At 38.2% G+C, this 26,579-nt stretch overlaps 1 long non-coding RNA gene across 1 annotated transcript in view; it reads left to right on the plus strand.

Moving 5' to 3' along the window:
• Positions 1–21,284: 21,284 nt before the first annotated feature.
• The window catches only part of LOC309879416, a 61,715-nt gene continuing 56,420 nt past the window's right edge, over positions 21,285–26,579 (plus strand). Inside the window, exon 1 of the long non-coding RNA XR_014317741.1 lies at positions 21,285–21,308. This is a non-coding gene — a long non-coding RNA (uncharacterized lncRNA). The remainder of the gene's footprint in view (positions 21,309–26,579) is intronic.

Raw genomic sequence — 26,579 nt, forward strand, 5'->3', positions numbered from 1 at the left:
TTTTTTTTTTTTTTTGACTTCTAGAGCTAGCCAATACAGAGACAAAAGCTAGTTTGACATTCAGTAGAAACCACTGGGTTCAGGAAGGAAAGGTAAAGAAGCTTCCTGTCACCAAATAAAATTCTGTGTAAGCCATTCATGGAAGATGAGCAGATTTCTCTTTAGAAAGATCAGGGAGATCGTTGCTGTCAATGTGTATTTTTTTCAGAAAACAGCGTATTTTTTCTTTTTCACTTCACATACACAGATCAGAGATATATCTGGCCTCAAATTGTGGAAAGTTTCCAGTAAAAATGGTTGCAGTGATGAATAAGACTGAGTTATTGGGGTTTTGGTTTTGCTTTTTGAGAATTATCCAGTAGGCTTAGATTTCTGACAAAGCTGATTACCTATTATTACCACTTCCATGCTGGATAACTGCAGCAAATAGCCTCTTTTTGATGGGATGGCAGACATCGCCTTGCTGCACAGTGCAAAACCTGCTGTTTGTTTTATTTGATGAAGGCAAAATTCAGCCTTGGGGTAAGGAGTTAAAATGACAACAGGGACTGGCCACCAGCATGCTATCAAAGCAGTGCAGAAAAGACAGACTTAGCACATTTCCAACATCCTCTAGCCTGTTTTAGCATTTTAAAGAAAACAGATGCATATATGATGGCTTTTATATAGGGCTGTGCTTTTGTACTGCACCTAGAAACTGTGTGTTTATACAGCATGTACCACATTACAGCTTCATCCCCATGAAGACCTCTGTGCTCCACAATAATAATTTTGGTCTTTATCACTGTGCAGCTATCACAGTCTAGGAGCTTAGCTGAGCTCTTGCGATAGCTTAACTTTTTTTATTGACGATCAGAAAACAAATCTTGGCGTTGTGGCAGGAGCTGATCTTAGTCTTGCAGTTTATTGGGCAGTATTCAAGTTGTTTGTACAGCTCCATAGATATTCTGGATACTTTACAGACAAATATAAACCTGGCATCTGCCCCAAGGAATTTGCACTCAAAATACAAGGTGACTTAGGAATAGGAAAGAGAAAACGAAGGAGGAATGGAAAGGACTGGGAGTAAAACATCAACTCATAGTGCAACATTAGCATCAGCATTGTGAATACTGAAGTCACTAAAAAGCTTCTTGTTCTGAGGATTGCATTCTTCTTTTCTCATTAAATATTCACTTTTACAGTGATGCTAATGGCTAGTCACTATGAGACTTTGTAGGCAGCAGTTGCTGGAGGTCTGAAGTTGCGTGCCAGTGTACTAATCACAGCACACCGTACCAGTCAAGCAGCCGTGGGGTACAAAGCACAAGGCAGAATGCTAGCGTGAGCATACTGCTACCACATTGCTTCTATGCAGGGATGCTCACTTTGGGATGCACTGCCAAATCTCTGTCGTCACGCTGTCTAAAAGAGTTTTCTTCTTGTCGCTGAACAATTTTATGCATACAGTCCAGTGCAGTAGGGCTGTAATCTTGTTTATTCTTCACAGAAACTATGTGACTGTCTAAAAGCCTTAGAGATCATCACCCCTTTGTTATCATAGCAAGCAGGTATGCACCCTGTGATGTCTCTGTACTAATTGTTAAGAAAATGTGCTCGGTAGTCCTTTACCGGCAGAATCCCAATTGCCAAGGTAATTAATAGTGTTACAGACTTCAAGGCCATAATGCTCATCAGTTATTAATTAGCAATTCATTTTGCTGAATAAATAATACTTATGATTGATGATGGAACTTGTAATTGGGCACTAGTAGTGTTTCTCAAGGGAACCGCTTCTCTGCAAGTATTAACTACGACAGTAACAGCTAAGAAACCCAGGATTACTTAAGAAAATCTACCCTAAACAACTGTGATGCAGCCAAGGGAATTTACATGTAATGCTGGAGAAGTAGAGCTTAAAGATCAGAGCCTTGCCTGTAGTAACCAAATGCTGTTCTTTTTGTCTATTTTGCTTATGTTTTTTCCCCTTTAAGTATCATCTCCTTATAAGGAAGTGTCCTATATAATTATATTGCAGATGTTACATTGTCCTTATGAGCTTTCATATGCATTTTTCACAATTTCAGAAGATGGTATAAAAAAGGAAATACTTTCCAATCACAATAACTACTTTTAAAGAAATTTACTCAGAATAAATCTATTTAAGATTAATAGATTGTGAAAAATCAATTTTATTTTATTTTATACTAGTTGGCACTACTCTTCGGCATGAATAAAGTTGAGTTCAGCCCTCCACCCCCTGAGCGGAAGGAGAAGCTGGCAAATAAAGCAAATAAGCTGTTAGCTTTAACTGGGTAGTCAACAAAGACGACAAGTAGGGGAGGTCAGCTGCTGACCAGATGCTGCCTTCAATTAATATTCCAACCCTAAAAGACATTTATCGTTCAGTTTAGAAGGCAGAGCAGCTGAGTCATAAAAGCAGCCCACAAAAGATATTTTAAAGCATTTATAATGGCTAAATTGCTTGAAATAAATTAGCCCTGAAAATAAACATATTTTGTGCAGTCTATGTAAACCCAATTTCTTCTCCCTGCAAATTGCTCGGGCTAAGTGGGAGTTTGTGTTTGACAAGAACATACGTTTGCTTCATTACTCCACATGGGTTATTTTTTCCCGTGAAAAGGGTTAACAAACTATAAGGTATCATTGCCAACTAAATGAGTCCCGCACCCTTTTAAAAGGGGAAGATGCTGCAGAAGAACAAGTTAAAAAGAAACGCAGAGACTGTGTTGTAATGCTAACAGGCAATTAACAAACTCATGGGTGTTAATTATCTTCATACTGTATCATGTTCAATTAGCTCAGCCCCTGCAACAAAGGCGACCATGAGCAATTGCTTTGATAGGCGTACAGTACTTCATTTGTAGTTAATCGGTTTAAGCCTTGCAGTTGCTAGGCTACACTGGTCTCCAGAGGTAAAAAGCTGCACAGATGCACTATGTTTAAATGACTACAGAGAACTGTTTAAACTCAAACCATGTATAACTCTTTATTGATTTTTCACAGAAGATCTCAGCTCTGATGATAAGGTTTTGATATATTTTCCTGCTACAGCCAGTTCCTTGGAGTATTGCAGAAAAAAAATCTGTCAATATGCTTCTATTATGATCTCTTGATCTGTGGCTATAAAAACCTTTAGCTGCAGCCCTTATTATAAAATAATGGAAGAAGCAATATTTGATTTCCCTCCCCCCTAGTCTGTAATACATGGAGATTTTTTTTTTTTTTTCCCCCACTGCCTCTGGAACCAAATTACAGTATGTTCCTTCTGTATTTCTGTGTTAGAATAATACAGAAGAATTTCTAGCACTAATTAATTTGATTGACTCTCAGCAGGAAAGGATCAGCTGTAGCATCATGAACTTTAACAATAACTACCGACTGATGGGCAGTTCACATCAATAAGACCATCACTAGCCTCCCTCACCTGTCACCAGGCAGGGAATGAGCAATAACCACCCCCTGCAGATGCACTGCTTAGCACTTTCTGCCCGATTAGCAATTTATAATGGTGATCAAGAAACAGTCAGCGGCAAATCAAGACAACTGTCTGGCTGCCTGTTTAATTGGCCTTGTTTGCTTTTTGATAAATGGCTCGTGACTGCTATAGGCCCCCATATTTTGACTTTTAATAGGCCACTGTGATTAGACTACCAACAGATACTAGGTCAAAGCCAAGGGAAGGTGCAAAAAATGTTAATTAATATCAATAATAGGCAATTATTAGTTAGACAGAAGGACCTACTAGCTGCGTGCTCTAATGACTCAGAGCTAACTTGAAGGGAAGCAGTGCCAAATTAGCATAACTGTGTATGCAGGCTGCATGGTGGATCCTAGCAAACATCTGTTATGTGAGCAATTCAGACAGAATTCTTGCTTTTTGCATGATACCCACAAAATCATCAATTCTTTTTGGTCATTTTGAGACACTAATGATACCCTAGTGATTTGCAATCTTGCAGTTGGGCTTTGTGTTGGCCCGTCATATCAAGAACTAAATTGCAAAAGTTACTTTGGGTGAGGTTTCCAAGATGTTTAGGTTAGTAACTTCTGTATAAAGGTCCCTAATATTGTACTTAGAGGAACATATGCCGAGCAACTATGTTACACCAAGTGCTACTCCTATTACAGATAATTTTTTTTCCTCTTTAGCTCTTTTAAGGAAAAAAAAACAACACACCAACAGCACAAAAACAAACAAAAACCAACCACAGCAATAAAAAACAGTGATTGGGATGGGCAGTGAAATATTTGTCTGTCGTTGCTGACCATTTGAATATATATGATGTGATATGGGGGTCAGAACAATTAAAGGGATGAGACAAAGTAGTGAAGGAGCTCCTCTGGCTTACTACATGCTTATCTGCATGTTTGCAGTGATTTTCATGATGCTGGGAACGTCATCTTCATTGCAAATATGAAGTAGACAAAGTGCACACAAAGTGGAAGCATTTCACTTAAAAGTAGCATTTTAAGTACACTTTAGGTAGAGGGCTAATGGCCTTAGATTTTAGGGGACAATTTATTCTTGCAAACATAAAAGTCTAAGCAAGCTGAACTTTTCTGATGGTGGAGATTAGAGGAGACTTGTTCAGAGCATATCATTCTGTAAGTAGTTTTATCATTCTATTGATATCACACTGCAACAGTTCCTCATTCTCTGAAATGGTCAGAATTCCCTTTTAATAGTGGTAATATCTGCAATGTAATACTGTTCTGCCTGTTCTTCTCCATTCCTCTTGCCCAAGCATCTGCATGTGGTTGGATAAGGAGTTAGAGCCAAGCTCTGGCAGAGCTCTACCATGGGTATTTCTAAGGCAGCCAAAGTCCCCACTAAAGCTGATGTGTCACTAATGGGAATTGTATCATGACAATATCACACTGACGCAAACAGAGTCAAGGTCTCATTATCAGTCCAACAGAAACATCTCTGCCTGCTGGCTCAGGGAAGTGCTGCAAGTCCCAGTACAGGCTGGTTATGATTTGGGTGGAGAAACCTCCCTTGTTAAGGGTCTTCCCTTTTCTTTCTTATTTATTTATTTTTGTACATATAACATATGCAGCACCAAGATCAGGTTGACGAACAGGGTTTGGCTTTTGAAGCCTGCAACACTCAGCTTTTTTGCTGATATGATTTGCTATATAACTGTTTGGAGCAGAAAATGTTTGTGCATATCTTTCCTCTGGTATTTCAAAAACTTTGATCTATATTCTAAAGTTAAAGGCAGGCTTTCAGTAGCTGAGAGCTAGCTTCTGGTGACAAGATGAGAGGTATGTTTCAGACGTCTTGAAAATAGTATTTGGGAAAGAGAACATGCTCCTGGCACATTCTCTTTTGTAGGATTCAGGTGTCTGGCTGCTGAGTACCCGCAGTGTTGACTGACAGGAGGGAAATATCTACTTAGCAATGCTTCACTTGTCAAGGGAAACTTTGCTGGAAGCTGAACCCCTCCATTCAGAGAAAGAAAAATGCAGGGAGCCAGTAGGGTTTAGGACAAAACAAGTCACTACTTGTAGGATTGGACCACGCTGTGCTCTTGCCCCTGTGTAGTATGTGCACTTAAGGAAACCACTGTTGGCTTCTGACAAATACAGTTGGCAGGGAGCATCAATGCTCATTTCCTTCATTTTCTTCTTCTGATTGACCTCTGCTGCTTGGTAGCTTCCTTTGTAGGGTGCCACAGACCTTTCTGGTTTTGTAGTTTGGCAGAGGGTGTTGTGTGGAGGTGTCTCAGCTTCTTCTCAGCAGCCTAATTCTTGGCAGTCACGAGCCAGCTGAAAGGGAATTGTAGTAGGTTCAGGCACAAACACCTCCACCTGTTATGACTTGCTTTCAGCGTTGCATTGTTTATTTGCAATAGAACAATACACAGGGGCCCTAGAGGAGATTATTGTGTAACACAGTGGTGAAAACACCTCTCTGAAAGAATTTAAGAGCTGAACAAACAAGATGGCAGGAGATGTTTCCACTTCCTTGCTGGAAGCAAAGGCAAGGAGAGGCAGTGACTGAGGCAAGCTTTGTTCGCTTTGTCATTCCCTGATCTCCAGCCCACAGTCTTACCTGCAGAACTGTCCTCCTAAATACTCCAAAATCCTTCTTTTTTTTTTTTTTCCCAATATATTTGCATCTAGTGCTTAATGGGCACACATCACCTATAATCACACTTTTTTTCTACTATAACGTGTGGACTTTTTTTTTTTTAATAAATAATATTTATGCCAAAGTGAGAAACAAAATTGTGACTGAAGAATTATCTTCCCACTAAGAATCATCTAAAGACTTTACATTGAGGAGTAGAATTAATATGAACCATAGGAAAACATAACAGCTGTGTCTTCCATATAATGGCCACTTATAAGGAAGGTATTTTGTTGTCTATTACCTCATTCATGCAACAAGAGATGTACTTTGTACTTCTAGCTTCTGTAGGACTATGAGATTGTTATCAGCTTAAAGAGTTATACATGGTACTACTTAAATTTTGAAATTTGGATGATACCTAGAGGAACCATCATAGAAAATGATCCTTTTCAGGAGCTGATTTTTTCTCTTGAACAAAGGTCTTTTAGTTACATAAATAAAAGAATCAAACACAGAACCTACATTTATGTAGGTGCATATCATTTGTTATTTCTTTCAGGTGTAACTGTCATTATTACAAATACTGCTCTTTAAACAAAAAATTAACTGAATATACTAGTTTTTGGCTGTCTTGGGGCTGGGTTCCTCTGTCTTGGTCATAATTTCTACTTACTCTTTTTTAATGAAACAAACAAACAAACAAAACCAAGGCTTCTGTTATCTACAGCTGAATTTTGATTTTTTTTTCCCTTTACATGAAATAATTGAAGACATGGCAGGCAGTAAAATTTTCTTAACTTTAAACTTTTATTTATTTAGGCAGGATTTGTCTTGAAAATAATTTGCTTAAAATTCAGGAATCCTGAGGTCTTAAGGGCATCTAAACTGCTCAGTTGTTGTCTGTTATCTGTCTCTCTCAAGCATTCTTGATAGCTAGAGACTTAAACAGTCTTCTGGAGGAAGAAAACAAAACAAAACCGACAACCCCCTCTTGTAGTTTAGATATCCTGACTGACCTTTTTATATTCTCATTTATTTTGCATAAATTATTTTACTAACCTCATCAGGGAAAGAGTTGTGGAAATCTAAGGTTTATACAGCATGGAAATGTTGCATAGGAACTCATGCTCAATACAACATGTTCTAGTACTTAAGGACTATCATCTGAAAGAGCTCCAGGAGGTTTTCATTTCAGTAGGAGAGAAAAATTTACCCCAGCTGTTAAGTGTTTTTGTTTTGTTTTAATTTTCCCAGTTCCTTTGAATTATTCAGGTGCTTAGAGAATTGTTTCCTTCAACAGAAGTGCGTTACACTAGTACAAAGAAGTTGCTTTTTGTCTTCAGGTTTGCTGAAAGCACTGGAACCTTTTGCCAGATCACATTTCTGTCCCAGGGTGTCCTCGTTGTTCTTCAAGATAAATTCTGATTAAATCTCTTTTGAGGTGCTCTGGATGGAGATGCTGTCTTCTTGCGGCTGTGTGTGATGAATTTGCTTTTGCATAGTGAGTGGTCTAGAACATGTATTTCCTTTTTTTTTTTTTTTTTTTTTTTGTCCTCAGACTGTCTTCAGTGAGCTCAGTGATGGGATTTATTTCCTGTTAGCATATGAATTTAACAAGAATGAAGAGAAACCAGCACTCTGCTGGGAAAAATAGTACACTGTGGTCTTTAATGATTTTGTAGTCTTGCATCACAGAGCACAAATGTCTAAACAGCCCCTCTAACCTCAGAGTAGCATAGAAACCACTTGTAACATTGGAAGTAATGACCATTTATATCGCATGATTTCCCCATATTAAAAGTTGGTTTAAAGTTCTTGGCTTTAGTTTTTATAAAAATACAATCTCATAATGAAATGCAGCCATGATTTGTTATTATCATCTTATTTAAAAGACATAAGAAGCATTTAAAATCCAACAGGTTTAATTCAGAAATCTTGCATTCAAATTCTGCTTCGTGACTGGCTTTCAAACATTAAAATCTCTTCCCTAAAGCTGTAGGCACCAGGAAGCTGCATGTGTATATTCTAGATTTACAAGTAGACATGCATTGCATACCCATATAAAATAGGAAAAAGCCTAGGAATACAACATCAGAAATGACCTTTAACTTTTCAAAATAATATCCCCTGTATTTTCCATGGTTTCTTGGATGATATATTTACTACTACATATATAAAGCAAGAAAGTGTATTGCTACGTGTGTATATTAAACGCTATTATTAAAATACATGTGGAATTATTTATGTATTTAATTTTTTATGGCATATGACTTTATAATATTTCTGTTTTATTAATCTTTTATTTTAAATCAATAGACAATGCTTTATCACAGGCTGTCATCTCAGAACATTTGAGTTCAGACTTTAGCAAAAGATGTCTCCATCTCCCATGCTTTGTATGGCCTGATGCCTGTATGCTGGCAGCCTGTTGTCACATCTACCTGATAGGGTAATGATATGAGTCTAGGTAATATATATATATATATATACATACATACATACATGTATATATGTATGTGTATATATATATATGTATATATAATTTATTTATTTATTTTTTGCACAGATTGTTCTTGGCAAAAGAGTCAATTGAAAAATGCCAGAGATGTGTAGTATGATGTTTTGTATCTTGGGGGGCAGGGCAGGTGGGAAGAAAGAAAGAAAGAAGCAAAGGAAGAAAGAAATAACAAAAGTGCTAGACTCTTAAAACAGAATCCAGGAAAATTAATTCTGATTTCTTGGATCCCTTGTAGCCAACTCTGTATTTGGTCTTGCTTGGCAGGTTTACTATGGCAAACTTCATTGCAGAAACTTCTGCCACTCTCTTTGTACTGTACTGATAACTATGCATCTCCTCTTCTATGCTTGCTGTGTTTTTAAATAATACTGTCCTGACAATAAGTGTTAGAAATTTGCAAATCAATGTGGCAATGAGTAGATAAAGACTTTGATATTTTGGAAGGTATGGTAAAGAGATTAAAACCTGATCCAATCTACATTGTCAAAAGATAAGTTTAGGGCATAGTCCTTGCTAGAAGTAGAGAGAGGTTGAATTAAAGCTCTCTAAATTCAGAACTAATAAAGGTGGATCCCTGCCTTTCTCAAATTTATCATATTGAAGACATCTGAAAACTTAATCTTAAAAATCAAATAAAATCTCTCTTAAGGATATTGGGTTTTGAAAAAAATAAAAACACAATTTAAGATTAAGGATTTTTGTTTGTGTTGGGAAAAAAACCAACCTTCAAATATATAGGAGAAGTAGCTTTAGGGACATGCAGATGATGCAGTACAGTCTGAAGTACATTGCTCTATTTCATACACTTAGGTAACCTGTGTACTTCCTTACAGATAAAACTACCAAGTAGAAAAGCACTGAAAGTAGAATGATCTTTCATGAGTAAAATGATCTTTCATGAGTGATCTCATGATTTTGTACTAGGATTTATAGTTAAATGTTGTGAAAAGAGCACAGACATTTAGGTGCTATTAACATGAAATAAACAGTTCAGCAAAGATGGGGGAAAAAAAAAGGCCCATTTCCTAGGTCATTCATTTTCTTCTTCCTATATATCTGGAGTCATATAGTCCATCACAGGTCCCCCCCCAAACATGTTACCTTTCTATGATGATTCTGTCGTCATTATGTACCTTTAGCATTAATAGAAAAAAGCTATAGGAGCAATATTAATATTGCTGATATTTGAGGAGTTATTTCTGGCTAGATCAACACCTAGATTAATTGATAGCCTTTAGGAAGAGGGAAACTGTTGGAGTTGCACTTGGACTGTGCTGCTGCTACGGACTCGGATGCAGAGGGTACATTTGGGAGGAAAGTAAAAAATTCGGCTCTCATCTGAGCTCAAATCCTGTAACACCACTGAAAACCAAATCCTTCAAGTGTATCCATTTAATCTGTGAGGCCAGATACAAGGTTAATTTGAATGTACTTCTAATCTATAGATCTCCAGGCACAGGAGCTTCCCATAGGGGCTGCCTGAGATGCTGCCCGACATGGTGATGCTCACAGTTCATTGTCTGAAGAGACTCAAGCAGCTGTGCTCCAAATACTCACCTTGCATGGAGGCTCAAAACTGCTTTAGATTTATTTTAGACTCGGAGCATGCAAGTATGCATGGATATACTTTTGACTTTTATCTTGGATGGTTTGTGAACAAGCAAAGCAGGAGAGCCACTCTCGTGCTCTAGCTACTCTCTTCTCTTAGGTAGAAATCAAAATTATTGCTGTCAGGAGGAAAGGTTTGTTATCAACTTCCTGAAAAAAAAATAAATCACCCTATTAACCAAAACCTCCAGCTTCCTTAAATAAAACTGTTGCTAGTTAGGATGTAGGACTTAAAGGGAAACAGAAGAGCCTCTCAAAGTGCTCTTCTTTGATCTTTGATGTGATCGAGTTTAGGAGAATAGATGCAGTTCTAAGCTAAAAGCTGAGTATTTGAATTGCCTGACACCACTTGTATTCACATAGGAAAACCAAACCAAAACAAAAACCATTAAGACAATTCAAAGATTTTCTGGTTTTCTGACAGAAAAATATTCTGCTATTGGCCAACCCCAAACAGGTTTCTTCCCTTACCACTTCTGTATCTTTTAGTGTTTTTGTGTTCTTGTTGAAAAATAAAATTCAGCTACTTCTTGAAACAAAACACTCTGTTTTTTTAATGAAGCTTTCATCAGGATGCAGTCCAGATGGAAAATAGAGGCAAATACAGCAGCTTCACTCAGCAGTTGTTATCTGACTGTAGGTATCCAAGCCCAAATGAAATAAAATGACCAACTTTGATTCCACTACCTTAGAAAACAAAAGAAAATGGCGCTTTGCTTTGATCTTTATCTTTACTTTGTTTTACTTATAAATATGCTGGACATAAACCAAGTTGTTTCTCCCAAAGAAGACAGCAAAATGAGGCAATTCTTTTATTTCATTCAGTATTTGTACAGTACTTGAATGTGACAGTACCTGATGTGGTATGCAAACCTAGATACAATTGACTGCTCACAGGCAAGTCACCTTTTGAGATGTCCTCAGGCAAAAGGCTTCTCCCTAAGATCCAGTGCCTCCCAAACACTAAACAGACCCAATGGTGCCTGTTAGGGTCTCACAGGTGTATCGGGAACCCCAAGCTGCTGAGATCCGGACCAGCTGGTATTAGTCCTTCCCTTCTGTATGTGCCTCCCATTCCCAGTCTCAGATAGATCTCTGGCAGTTTTTAACGTTACCATGGTTGAGCCCTAAGAACAAAGGAGTGGTTTTAAGTAAGGTTTTTTCCTTTCTTTACTCTTGCTTTCACTTCCATGGAAGATGACATATTTCTTTCTCTTCCTGCCCTGTCTTGAACAAGGCCAGCAGCAAGCAAAGCAGGGAAATGTAAAACTGGTTCTGCAAAGTGTGAAGCTAAAATCCTGTTCTTTGCAGTGTACCCAGAATGCAGGGAGAAAACTGAGAGCCTGCAGGTTACACTCATAAAGCTCTAGAGAAGGCTTAATGGTATTTTTATTTTTGGACATTTTTTGTTAAATTAAGTAGCAATTATATGACTTGTTAGCACGGATGCTTAATGATTGATTTGCTTTCCAAACTTTAGCAGGATGGGAGAAATTTCTGCATGACTTGAATATGAGCATCTGACCTCAGTGCATATTCTTTTCCCTGAGTTTGTTTAGGCATCTTCAGCGTCCCACATGATCAGGTTAGAGTGAGACAGTAACTCAGGGTTCACTTGCTTTTTCCTTTGTACCTTACCGCCCTCTTCCACTGTATGTCAACTCTATCCTAAATAAAAATAAGGATGAACTGTATGTTAAGTATATCATAAAACCTGCTGGTACAACCATAATTTGTGTATCCAACCAGACTGTGTTAAAAATAATTGTCTGTTACTTGACTCTGTTTTCAGTAGTCAGCCGTTAGCTATACATTTCCTCAGGAATTCTTCACCACATTAAAAATTACCACATGGTTAACTAATGTTCTGTTTAGCATTTTTGCAAAGAATAATTGACATAGATGCACAATCAATGTTGTCTATACTAACTTAAATTTAGCTGTTTCAGCTCTCATTAATGCAAAAAATTGCATGAAATGCTATAATCTGATGGTGAAAAGTTTTAATAAATGAAGCACACTTCTGCTTTTCTGTCTGTTATTTAATGCAAAATAAACGAGGATTTGTTCTTTGGGGAAGTAAGTTTTTTTTGGTGAGGGGAAAAAGGGGGTGGAGCTGTTAAAGAAAGCTTTGGAAAAGCCAAATACATCATGACCAAATTTTCAATGAACCTCCCAGGATTTGTTTTTATTTAATACCACTTAGTTGCAAAATTTGAATTCTATTCCTTGGTTTTAATGGTTAATCTGTTTTAAAACTATAGAAGCTTAATTGTGACATACGAAAGTCCTTATTTAGGGTAGATTTTTAATTTGATTGCTGTCTGCCCTGCTGTGTAAATAGTCTCTTGGGTATGGATTTTTAAGAGTGTGTGTTCTCCTTTACATTTCACTGTATAACAATTCCTCTTTACCCATCCTCTCCATCCTCTAAGCAAGCCAAGAGCAGACAATAGATACATACTAATGGAGCTGTGTACTTGCCATCTGTAAGAGCAGCTGCTCTCCTGCATCTGTACAATATGTTGGAACTGAGAGCTTCACTAATCTGCATAATAAGGAGAAGGCTTATCCCACTCTAGCTAATAATCGCAAGCAATCGATGCACTTCATTCCCTCACTGTAGAAAACAACAAAGTTTCAATATGTTTACATATTCTCCAGATATACAGAGGTCAAGCAAAAGAATGGACTGCTTATTCTGCCTCAAGCATAAAAATAAATTAAAAAAAAAAAAATCCAATTCACTGTCATTTTTTTTAAAATGTTATCAACAAAACCCCATTATTGTATTCTTATTTTGCAATTCAAATAGAAAATTAAGAACCTTAAGAACCAAATTAAAATATCAGTACATTCAGTCAAGCATAGCTTTTAAGCTTTCTGTAGTATTGAGCATTTTGATTTTGTACTATGACCCCTCTACCGATCTCCAACACCTTTGGAAATATTAAATTAGCTAATGTGATTTCCCCACCCCATGTCCTGCTGAACATAATCCAGTCAGAGATGCGCTGGATTAATTTCTTTTGGTATGAACTTGTTACAGAAAAGCACTTGTGGTTGAGTATACAAATGTCCTTTTCCTAGCTATTGTGCACATACGGGATGAATTTGATATTCATAGCCATTTTAGAATGGAAATTCTATCCGTGACTCCCATATTGTCAGAAATAGCTGTAATGTTATGTTACGCTACAGAACAACAGAATGAGCATGAAAATGGGTCAAGAGCAAGCGATAAGCAGTATTTATTTTCATTTCACTTACAACACCAGAATGAGATGTATATCTCACCTCTACCGGCATACTGTGGGCAGCAATGCTGAAAGTAGAACAATGAGAACAATTCCATGAAGGAAAAAGAAAAGTAAAATGCAAAGGTAGGAGAATATCTGCATTCCTGTTGAAAACACATCTAAATAAATGCTAACCTTGGATTTCTTGGCAACATGTTGCAACTATACATTTTCTCATATTGACAACTTATCCTAGATGAAATGCAAGGTGACTCTGAAGGAAAATAGGAGGAGATAGCACTCAGCCATCAGTCAGTGTGCAGTCACTCTGCACCTAGCCCGGTTTCCCAGGAGGGAGGCAGGCCAGCAGGCCTCCCCCATCCCTCCTGGAGGAGCATCCCAGTGGCAGTTGTGGCAGCTTTCTGAAAACTTCTCTGTTCTAACATATTGCATAATAATAAAAACTCTTTCAAGAACAGGGCCTGCAATAATCAGCTTCTCTTATAAACCAAATATTAATGCTCCAGTTAGGCTAAAATCTCTTATGTTAAAATCAATCTCTTATTATCTTTTAGTTGTCCCCAATGTCAAGGTTTAACCACGAATATTTGGTAATACCGTGTAGGTGATTAAGTAGTAATATTGTACTTGTGAGTAGTTGTGTATGTGAGTGTGCAGACAGTAGATGCATGGGAAAAATGGGAGGCGAGGCTGAATCAGTTGTGACAAAAGTATCAATGAATATCAGTGCTCTGGTTCCAGAGCCCAGGTAGGAAGCCCCAACAATCCTTCTTGGTGTCTGTTAGTGTACAATAATTGTTAAAATAGAATCGAGGGGAATATATTAAATCATGTTATTTTTTCCAATAATTTCCATTTTTTTTTTTTCTGGGATTTTGTGATGTTCTGGACATGTGAGGCACTTCAGTTTGTAATATTACAGCTTTTACATTTTGCACTGTTTTCTTGCTCTGAGCTAAGCAGAGTGGGAGGAATCTTGGGAGAACATTCAGATCCTAAGGATTTTGAGGTAATGTCAGATATATCCATCCTCCCTCTCACGGTGGTCAGCCAGGCTCTTTGCTTACATCATGCTTAGAAAGGAACCAGTGGCTCTAATGGGGGAAAATCAGCACAAAACAGTGACATCCCCAGATGTCCACCCTCCATTCGGTGACTGACAAATGTGCAGCAGATGGTATAAGTGCTCCCAGATGTATTTACAGATCAATGTGAAAGTACACAAATAAATAACCAACAACAAATGCAAGCCACCAACCTTACTGCCAGTGTCTTGGTGGTACTAATGAGGCATGTGGAGGAAGAAAAAATGTGTGATGTGCCTGAATTTACCTGGGCCGGTGCAATGAAAGAAAATGCTGCATTCTCTGTAGAGCTGCCTGTATCTTAGGACAAGGCCCTTTTACCCCTAAGAGGAAATTTGGAGATAAGTACATTTATCAGTGTTATTGTCACCTTCTCTGTAGGTGCAGAGATCCCACCTATTTTAAGGTAGCATCTGACTTCTTCCATCCTCCATACATACGGAAATGTTGAGAGATGCACAGTCTTGGCACACCCTGTGGAGTGTCTGATGGGTATCACTTGCTGGTTGCTGCCTCTGCAAGAAGTCCTCCATTTTTCAAAAGACACAAGAACAAGGGTGAAGTACGACTGGCTTTTTATTTCCCTCTATAAAAGCACCAGCTATACAGGGAGTCTGACCACATTTCCCTGTGAAGAAGGCAAGGGAGAGCTGGAGCTGTGGGGTTAAGCCACTGAACCCCTCTCTCTCTGTCCCACTGGGCTGTGCTAGATGACCAGAGTAGAAAGGGAGCACTAATTTTTTTCAAAGCAGAGTTTAGCAGGTTTTGTGGTTTAGGGAAGGCTTGTTAGGCTCCTGGGCTAATCAAGCACGGAAAAAAAAATAAATCAGCAGAGCATTTTTCATTGGTATTATTTTAACAGCAATCGTTACGGCATGCTCTGTAAACAAATGTGAGCACAGCATGTCTGCCAGTAAAAGGTCTCATAGTCTAAATGCAAGAGTACTTGAGGCTTCTATATGGGCAGAGATAGCACAGGTATTGCTTACCTTAAAAGCAAACCAGCCTGACTCACCTGCCATTCTCCTGCTTGGTTTTCGTGCTGAAGTAAGTTCCTCTTCTAAAAGCAATCACACACTCAAATTTGTGAGTAAGAATCCTATTACTTGTGAGATGTTTCATAGCTGTGAAACAGTTCATGAAAGGCTGTTAGAAACATTATTCTCTGGAAAATGTGTTAAAATTTTTGCCCAGTGAAATCAAGGACAGCAACCTACTCAGACAAAAGAAGTGTGTCTAGATGTGAGAACGCTTTGAAGTTGTGTAGCTACCAGCTAACCACCAGGAGCATTTTAGAAATAGTCTTCCCCAGTGAGCATTTATTCACTCAGCCACTTTTTCCATTTACAAGTATTTCTGTGGCTAGGTAAAACTGGGACATCCCAACGTTCCCAGTTTCTCTGAATCTGAAGCTGTTCTTGTGATTTCTCAGTGCCATGACAGGAAGAGATTACTGGATTATTGGTATGTAGCATCTACATTTTAATATCCATGTATTCACATATCTAGTCTCCTATTCCAGCATTGAGCTGAATGTTTGTTTGACCTAAGAACCTTCCAGAGCTGCTTTCAGACTTTACCTAGGAGGTTTCCAGGGCTGGAGAAACAATTACTGCCTGTGTGAGTTTGATTCATTACCTCCAATGTTAAAAATTAGCACCATTTGTCCATTTTAAAATTGTTTGCCTTTAAATTCCAACTCTTGTCGAGTTCTTAATAACACCAACACAATGAATTCCATATAGTTACAAAAATATTGATTTTAACGCGTGTTGAAGTAATTGATGGCCTTAAAAATACAGCCACACAGAAGCTGTAGCAACGCACAGAAACGACCAGCTCTTGAAAGAAATTGAGTCATGAGAGTTTTTGCACCTTCAGTGGGTCCAGGATTATGCCCTTCAGTTCACAGGCATGAAGAGACTAAACCTTTGTTGGGCAGTTATGGTTCTTCCTCTGATGAATGTGTTGGTTGGAAGACTCACTTTTTATGACTTTGCACAGTTTATATTTCACATTGTCTGCAATGTGGTATTAGACTCTGGACCTGAAGTCCAAACAGGATCCAGGTGAGAATCGGGCAGTGCTAAACCTGGGAGTCTGACCTGGATACAAGATGCAAAGACAAACACAAAATGGTGGTCAATTGTTGCATCCACCCCATAGACTCAGTGCTTGGAAGGCTCAAACACCTCCCCTTTTCTGGTATGGACTTTTTTCCCTCAAGACCTCTCTGAAATAAGAGATTTGCATTAACAATTGGACAGTGTTTACTAAAGGATGCCTTGCCTTCTGGCAGTTCTTTGTTTTCCAAGATTAAAGCACAATTGTACCCTTTGCCACTGGATATTTGTTTGCTTTCCTGTGAACTCCATCCTGCAGTGCCCTCTTGCATGCACAGATTTTCTTCTTTTTGTGTTGGATGTCATTTTCTCTTGCAAGTGATAATTTTGTTGTTTTGGTTGCTTTCACTATGACATATCTTTTTTCATGGAAAGGCTTTTCTTCCATTTAAGATGCTCTCCCTGACTTTCTGGATGACATTTATATTTTAGATTGCAAAACTCAAATGTGTATGTCCAGCAACATACACAGGGGTTTTGTTACTTGTCACTTTTTTGGGAGCTTAGAGAAATGACACTGCTTTTGGAACAAGAAAATCCCAATTTTAATTTGTGACTTTGCCACTAATTCTCTTTGGCCATACACAGCCAAAGGTGTAATTTCAAATCAAGAAACTGTACCTGAAGTATGTAGCTAAGGCAGCAGTACGTGCCCAGTGTCCTGGATGGGATGTGCAGCTCCTGTGCCACAGCACATTGTGCCTGGTGGTGGCCCTTGCTGGAGCAGGCACATGTGGGCAAGCAGCAGCCATGTGTTCAACTAAGGTATAGTTACAGCAGGTGTTGTGATCTTGTTTTGATAGATATGAACCATATCTATCTATCTGTATACCCAGCTATCTAGACTTAATTTTCATTCTATAATTCCAATTTTATTTTCCCTTTGCCTTTCAATAAAGATCAGAAGCTATCACGATGTCTCTTACCAACAGTATTGGTATAATCTCGAAGAGAGCACATTAGATTTAAAGAAGCCTGTCTGCGTCCAGATGTGAAGAGGTCCCTGAATGAATGCCCAGCTCACAACAGAGAATAGCACTCCATGGTGAACAAAAGGCACATGGTAGGGGAAGGAGCACACAGTGTTTTGCAGCCTGGGTGAACTATTTTAATCTGAGCTCCTGGCATCTGAACCTAGACTGCAACAGGTAGTGCAAATTCAGCTCCACTGCCTTTGCACAATAATGGCATAGAGTAAGTGTCATCCATTGCTGACCCTGTGCTGAAAAAATAACTCCAGATGCACTCCATATACCCAGACATCTCTTGTACAAAAGCCTACTTACTTGCACTGTGTATAACAAAATAGGATTTGGTGTCCAATACTGTTTTTAAAATGTAAAAAAGCAAACAAATACAAATGCATACAAAATAAGTTTGACATAGTCAAAACTAAATACCTACTGAAAAGGCATCTCATATTTTTCAATGCAATTTGAAAGTGGTGGTTTTGGAAGGCAGCTGCTTCTGTGCACCTTTAAAATTACTTGCCTTTTCCTTAGCTGTGTGTTATAATGGTTAGTTCCTGTTTGAAAAACATGCAGCAGGAAAGTGTATTTTCAGTTCTGTGATAATCAGCTTGTGCTTGCACTCACAAACCTGGGCAAGTCTTTGAATTGGTGCTGTAGGAACTTAGCACTCAAAAGACAAATGAAAATTCTTGGTTTAAGAAATATTACTATCACCACCAAAGGCAACAAAAATCAGACCTTGCTCTTGACTTGGAATAAGGAAAAATGTGCAAGGCAAGAAATACTTAAAGATTTTGAATAATTGGTAAAGTCAATTTAGATTTTAAAATATGTTGGGTCTTCTGCCTATAAATGCAGAACCATTTTTCCCCTCATTTACATCATTACTAAGCTGGCTGAAATAAATGATGTTCTCCTTTTTAGTCTGTGATATTGCAGTGATGCCATTTCACACATCTAAGTGGGAGCAGATTTTGCCTGACTAAGCCTATTAAAAAAATTCCGTGTTTTTGTTGTACCAATGTATGCTGCGTGTGACAGCACAGCAGGTGGCTGTATCGAGGTGAACTCTAATTAATTCAAATCAAAAAGTGAAACCCAGATAACAAGCTCTACAATTAGCGAATTACATCAAGTGTATGCAAGCATCTATCAGCAAGTGGCTGACTGGCCACCGGTGTCCTCAGGGTAGATCCAGCCAATGTGTTATTCATGACTACAGTGAGTGCTTACGCTTCTAAGCCAATGGGAGATTTCTGGGTAGTTTACCACTGGTGCCACCACTGTCTACCCAGAACCTGTGGGCTTTTCTCTCCTAAAGGGGCAAAACTCCAATGTGAGCACATTCTGGGGTTTAACTTGGGTTGCACCAAGCAGCAGTCCATCCAGTTGCTATCACCACTCACTTCATTATGGAATAAAATAACCCACAATAATATGAAATAAAATGGGTGGTCTTGCTTCATTACTATTAGGGAGTCTGGAGTTGTACAGCGTATTTATGAATAGTGCAGTCTTATGCCTGCTTTTAAAAGCTGTGCTCCAAGTATTTCACTGTTCTTTTCAAAGTAGCTATAAAATGTAGGAAAGGCTTAGGGGAAAAAAGATTCTGCTCCCACAGTAAATCAAAAGTGAGCAGACAAAGGTCAAAATACCAAAAGACACAAGAACATTAACACTTAGGATATAAAGATTTCCTAAGAAACTAATGCTTGCTCTTTCCCCAGATAACGCAGACACCTTATCTTTGGGAGTTTACAAAATGGAGCCAAGCTATACAAGTAACCACTTAACTAAACCAAGGCCTGGATCTTTTAGCAGTCTGCAGTCATTAAAGCTCTCAGAAAGTCTCCCAGGAGCCAATGTGCTTGCTTAAGTATATGCTGTAAAAGGTCCCTGAGATTTACAAGGAACCACTCCATGCTAAGCTAGGCACCATCTGATAAACAAGCAATTTTAGCTTCAGGGTAAATGATGCTCTTTGAGGCTTTGATTTACAAGGCTGCCGATGATATATTTGTAGTTCTAGGATAGGTTCTGTTGTGGACCTGCTGTGATTACTCATCCATGAACCAAGTTAGGGCTCAGATCTTCAACTAGGAGGTCAGAAAATTGTCAGTGGAGTAAGAAATGTTTGATAAGGTTTATTTAGATGCTAACTGTGTTTAAAAAAAAAATAAAAATTAAATTAAGCAAACAGTGGTGAACAATTCTTAAGCTTTCTAGGGAGTAAGGCTATTTTTTTTTCTTTTTTGTTTTTCTTTTGGTTAAGTTAAATGTATCTTTGAGTCAAAAAGATATGAGAGTAACTCCCAAATTGACTCTCTGGACTAATGTTACTTTCATTAGACTATCTCTTGGAAAGAGGAATGCACTTAGTTTAACATCTTAAAAAAGAAAATACTAACTTAGAGTTTATGAAATTTCTGAGCTCTGTTACACTTCTCTCCAACATCTAAAAACCAGCTTGGAAATAAACAATACAGGACAAACCATATAAACTTCGGGAGTTTAGATTAAAAACCTAGACAGCCTTAGGGGAAAGGAAGTAGGACCTAGCATTTCAGGAACGTGTTGCTTTCATAATTTTTTCACTGATCCAAGACCTGTGGGCCCAAACCTGCACACTGCTGAGTACCTTCTGAAAAATGGTGAGTAGTCTCAAATGCCATTCAAAGCAGAGATTTTTTTTTAGAAGTTCCTCTAAAATTGCTGACAGTAATATATAATCCATGGAATAATAATAATAAAAAAGTGATTTTAAGCTTGTCACTACAAAAATATTTTTTTTCTCAAAAAAAAAAAAAAGGCACAAAAAGCCAAGTTACATAGATAAAAACTTGTTAAAGGTAGTATAAACACAAAAGCTTTAGTCCAGGAAAAATACAGCATTGATTTATTACTTTTAAACAGGATTCGTGTTTTTTTGAAGTTTAGAAACACTGTAACAGTTGAGCTTGTTTAATGTCACTGTAAAAGGCTGAAAAAAGTTTTTTGTTATCTCAGAAAATGTAGACAATTTTAAAAAATATATCTAAATTTTTGCTGTTTTTTCCAGATCATTTTCAAATTTAAAGCTCATATTTTGGGGAAACCGTTGATATGATTATTTCCAAAAATGCTTTTCTTTTAAAAAGAGTTTTTGCAAACTTCATCTGAATATACATTTTTGTTTCTATACCTATCTATATTTGGCTCCTTTAAATATTTTTTCCATTAACCTCTGCTTTGCAAGTGCCACATGCTATTTATTTCACAGCCCCGATTTCTTGCAAAGTTAAATTGAATTTGTCTTGAAGTTTACGCAATCATTAAGGCTTCATAATGCAAAAAAGGCATTTATCAAATGATCACATGCCTGAAATAAAACAAAATATTGTTTCCAAAACTGTCAAGGATGCAGCAACTGCAAAAGGGCATGCTGCAGGATGTATCTGGGCTTGCCTATTGGTGTGTGTGTGTGTGTGCACGTGTAAATATGTAATGCTGTGCAAAGAGTGCATGTGGTGATCGAGGTACTCAGGTAATATAATCCTGTAACATGACATCACTTTATTTTTCAGAGCTGTGGCAGTTATGTCTATGAAGGATCATATTCAGTGTTTGGAAATTTTTAAGAACAGCAATTGTGGTCACATAAGTACCAATAGCTGGACCTAAGGTACCCAAGACATATTATAAATCACTATATATTATTTTCTCACTTTTTTCAGATTTTTATTTATATAATTACATTTCTGTTGAAATCTCTCAGCACAGTAAAATCTCACCTGTGAAGACAAGAGCCTGGGTGTGCTTCTGAGTGCTAGGGGAATGGCACCCCTGAAGGAAAGCAGCACCCTGCCTGCTCTTCTCCTCACTGTCTTGGCCAGTAATTAAGTCCTGCTTTTTCTGCAGATATTGCATGTGATACAAGCCAAATTGTATCAATAGCGTGATAATGCAGATATCCCATGGGAGATTTCTACTTCACAAAGCTCCCTACTGGAGTTTTAACAGTGTCAAGAAAATGACTTTTAATTGAAACAACCCAGAGGTAGCACTAGCTACCCTCTAGAGTGTGCGCTCGTGTCATGCCTGGTGACATAAATGGGATTTACAGGTTTGCAAATGACTGGTGTGTATATATATCTATCTCTCTGTTAGACATATAATGTAGGTGAAATATGGCATTGAGGTTCAATTAGCAATGTAGAACGTCACTTAAAAAGAGCTTGACTTTTGAAGTAGTTTGTAAGAGCAGACAACTGGTGTTCCTTTTTTGGTCTCAAGACTTTACATAAAATTAAATATTTCTTTAATAAGAGAAAAGCTAGTAGAATAAGAAACGTCTTCTAAAACATAGCTTTTACTGTAATAATTGTTTTTTGGTCATAGCTTTTACTGCCATACTATCAGTGAGAGAACATGTATGTTTGTGTCTGGTACTTCCAAGACAAAGACTGTAAACATTTAGAAGTGTCCTTGCCCCAGCCTGTTACCCTGATTATCACTCCCAACCATGTTTGTATGTTGGTTGAAATGAAAGCCTCTCTGTCCAGTCTCAGAGTACTGGACTGGCAAACCAAGAGTGGGTTATTTCCTCCCTACAATGCTCCTGGGATTGTTCTCACCCCTGGAGCTTGCTCTTTGAGATCCTGTGGCCTCATTGCATCTGTCAAGGTCAGATGAATGTGGAATCTGAATCCTCATGAATATCATTATGCCCCAGAATTTTCCCAAATTCTGAATGTTGGGACCTTTTCCGATCCTTTGCAAGGCTACTCATCTTGAAAAATAAAATAAATTGGTAAATCTCCATTCCAATTGCAAAAGATAGAATCTAGGCAGCTCACAAAAATGTGAAAATATGCAAAGTAAACAGATTGTTTCTGACAGTAACAACCTTGCGATTGTATAAAGCATCATCAAATTGCAACATGCACATATTAAGCTTTGAGAACAACTGAATTCACAGTGACACATTCTGAGCTCTTGAATTCATTATCACACCTGCTCAGCTTGGAGATTTGCAGTATTGTACCTTGTTCTCAAAGGTGGCCTCCAAAGGAGCACCGTATTATCAAGGTAATCTCATTTCGGTTCAATTTTCTGAAGTTCTTTGTGAGCTATATGGAGAATTGTAGCAAGGGCAGGGCAAAAAGGTTCCAAGTAGAGAGAAGTATACTCAAGCTGTTCTTTTGGTACTGCTATCTGGAAAGATGCCTGAAGCAAGTCCTTAAGAGCTGCTGAAAGGAGACTGTGGAAGGGTGAAAGGATATGTATTGCAGTGCCCTCGCACCTTGCCATGGTCAGCTGGGCTGATCCACATACACATTTCTCTTTGTGACTTATAATAGCTTTTAAAATAAATTCTTAGGGAAAACAAAAGAAAAAAAATATTTAAATATCTAATTAATTATTAGGCAAATGGTAGTAATGACCCACCAGAAAATAAACTTTTTAAAACAAGAAAAATAAATACTTCTAGACATTAAAGCTGGGCTCTCAGCCTCCCAATAAATACCTAGATAAACTTTCATTGAATTATAAAGAAATACATACTTCATGACAATGCTGCAGTCTCGATGCTGGTCAGTCTGCTGGGGATTCTTTATATCAACAAGTTAACGGCTATGGACATTTTTAATAGTCTAATATTTGAACCTGATGTAGAATTTTTAAGCATTTCAAAGTGCTGTGGCTTCTGTTAGTTCTACTGTGTAGTTTATTAAAGTACTTTTCCACTTATTCTAAGGAAATACATATATGTGCAGACTTGCATTTGGGGCTGGTCGGTAGGTATCACTAATGCTTATATAAATAATTTTTCATGGTTGTATTTTCCAGAAGTAGTTGTTATTGTTATGTTTGGAATCTGAGAGTTCTCTTGTAATAATATTTAAGGTCAGAATTAAGGTTATGCTGTGATATAATGCATTCTCTATAAAACACGTGTGCTGAAGCAGCACACAATTTATTATGTATTTATGTTCATTTCCTTGATTTTATATAATTGATACATGAAGATGAGATAGTTGATGATATATTTATTAAAAAGACTTTAAACATGTTAAAGGGTTTCCATTTCTGTTTGTTTGGGTTCACTGTAATGTGTTTATTTACGCAATTCATTTCCTTAGTTCTCACAGATGTAATAATACATATTCCAATAAGAAAATTGTTTCCTCTCATGAGAGGAAACATGCTATTACAGCAAATGGCTGCAGCTAATAATGGCTGCAGACTGATAGATCTTTACAGCATGAGGTCTTTCAAGGTCTTGCAGAAGCAGTTTGGCAGAGAGAAGTCACCCAGCCACTGCAGCAGTGCAGGCAGGCAATGCTGGGTCTGACAGCAGTCATCTGATGCCAGCAGCACCAGCAGTCAGTGACAACAGGTGCCCTACTTCTTCCTCCACTCTTTTGCTCACTCACGTATATGGAAAGTGGAATGCAAATACGAAATCATATCATAAGAAAATGAAAAAGATTTAAAGACTTTTCATTCTTATTCCTCTTCATCCTTTTCATCCTTATCCTAATAAGAAATGTCACCATGTTTCAAATTTTCAGTGCAACTTTTACTCAAAAATGTGTCAGTTAAAAACTGGTTATACGTACCAAAATATCAATAAAAAATGTTTTTGGTAGGGTTTCCCTAACACTCTCTCTGCACAGAGCAGAACGACTGACAATGAAGGACTTCGGGCTCAGAAAAGTTTCCTAAGAGCAAGCTGTAACAGGAGGAGCTTTAGAGATATTCTATTTCTATTGCAGTCACAGGACAGTATGCCAAGCAAGCCAAGTGTTCCCTTCACCATCCAGTTGGTGTCAGCTTGTTAATCAGGTAGCAATCGTGAATACAGTATTGTAAAACAGAGGGAATTGAGAGAAGAGATAAGATTTTTTATTGCTTTTAAGGACAGAAGCTCACTGTTTACAAGGAGAGCTCTGAGAGCAGCACATGTTTCCTGCTAGCAGGAGAAAAGTGCATTGCACAGCAGAAGCTGCCCACTGGGTGATTGTTGCTGATAACACAACAGTCTGTCCTGAGAGCTTTCTCTGATTTTTTATTTATTTATTTTTTTTTTGAGGTGTCAAAGCAAACCAAACTGTTATCACTTTGTAGCAAAGGCAGTTTTAAATATGTTTTCTGTCCACAATGCTAGTTCATTTTTCTTTTCTTTTTTTTTTTTTTTTCTCCCATAAACCAGGTGTGTCCATTTTCAGTAGTGAAAGGATAGGAACGGCAGGCACACAGAAGTTTTCTGTTTAATTCCCTGCTATAAGAAAACATGCCTCCTTCTACAACAGTCTGTGCCAATTTCAAGATGCAGAATAAACTTTGCCTGCAATGTTAAAGAGGTTGAGATTTGTTGTATTTTATATCTGAATTGGTAGGGATAGTAATGCTGCAGCAGACAACAAAGAGCAGTTTTTCTTCTCCTAGTCCTCCACTCTTTCATCTACTTCTATTCATCTTCTCCCATTCATCCACTGTCACTACAGTTAAAACCTTTAGCCAGGTGTTTAACGGGGTTGTTGTTTACACCTCAACGTCATGGGCTAGGTCAGGAGTGCCAAACTACTGCATGAAGGTGTCCTCATTGAACCTGCAGCTCCAGTCATCTTTGAACAGGCAGAAGCTATGCTCTGCTCCTGAGGCCTTCCCTGCAGCCTGATGGCTCTCACTGGCAAGAAAATATCCTCATGCCCAGATGCTTGTCACAGCTCATTGCCACAAAGTAGTGCTCTTCACTTCTTCTAGACATTAGTAATAGGCAAAGATATCCAAGTATATGTCAGTACATAACCTGTCTGCTCTCCTTTGCCACTATTCTACATTATAAATCACCAAGGGTGCCTGTCAGTAAATATATTTTAACACAAACATGCCTGGTATTTGCGTACTGAGATACATTTCCATATAACTGTGTAAGAGGACAGCTCAGATACCCACACGTAAATGGGACTTGCCTTTATTACAACATTTCTATATGTTTGCTATAGTGTTGAAAAGCTAAATTAGCCATCTAGCTTCATTTAACAACACTTTGGAAGCAAACATGCACCTTTAACTCTTCAAACAGGCTTTCTTGTACTGATGACTTGCTCATCTCCACCAAACATCAGCGTGTTCAGGAAAATCCTCCACACATGCCATTCAGGATGGAGCAAGGAAGCAGCTGGCACTGCTTTTGATGTGCCTGGTGCCAAGCAAAGCCCTCAGTGGCTGGGGGGAGGCTGCGGAGGCCCCAGCTGCAGGCAAGAGGCACCAACGGAGGCCGGAGAGCAGCTGAGCTGATGGCAGGGCAATGAGAGCAGGTGGAGTTGGTTACCCTGATCAGGAGCTATATAACAGCTGGGGAGGGGGGAATGGGGGTGGTTTTGCTCTGGATGTGAGGTGTCTGTGTTGGTTTCCAAGTAGTTGTTCATTTTCAAAGCTTCCAATTTTATCCTCTGTTTGCAGGTTCGTTGTGGTGGTGATAGGGATGTTTTGCTGGAGGCTTTTTGTTTTAGTATGGGGATAGTGTTTGTGCTCTTCTTGCCCGATAGGACTGGAAGAGCTCTCTTTTTTGGGGAGCTGCTGGAAGAAAAGGGAGAATGCGTGCTTCATCCCCTAGTAGATGGTTTGCTTTTGTAAATAACTGTAACTAATGTAATATTTTTGACAATAACTTTTTGCAAAGCTTTTGACACTGGCTGGGTATGGTTAGGTAGGTAACAAGTACAACATTTCTGAAGGTTGGTGTAGTCTAGCTATTTTCTGCCCAAGGAGTGGAAAACAGGAGTTAAACTAGCATTTTTTTTTTTTGCTATATGTAAAGTTTTTCAGTACTAAATACCTCCCTTTGTAGAGGTGAAATGTGTCCTCAAACCATAGCTTGTATGCTAAAGAAGTTAGGATAAGTTTTGCGTTAAAGATTAATAAAGAAATCTCTAAAGCAATA

The sequence above is a fragment of the Aythya marila genome (genome assembly GCF_965140915.1).
Source record: "Aythya marila genome assembly, chromosome: 6".
In the NCBI taxonomy this organism is placed as follows: domain Eukaryota; kingdom Metazoa; phylum Chordata; class Aves; order Anseriformes; family Anatidae; genus Aythya; species Aythya marila.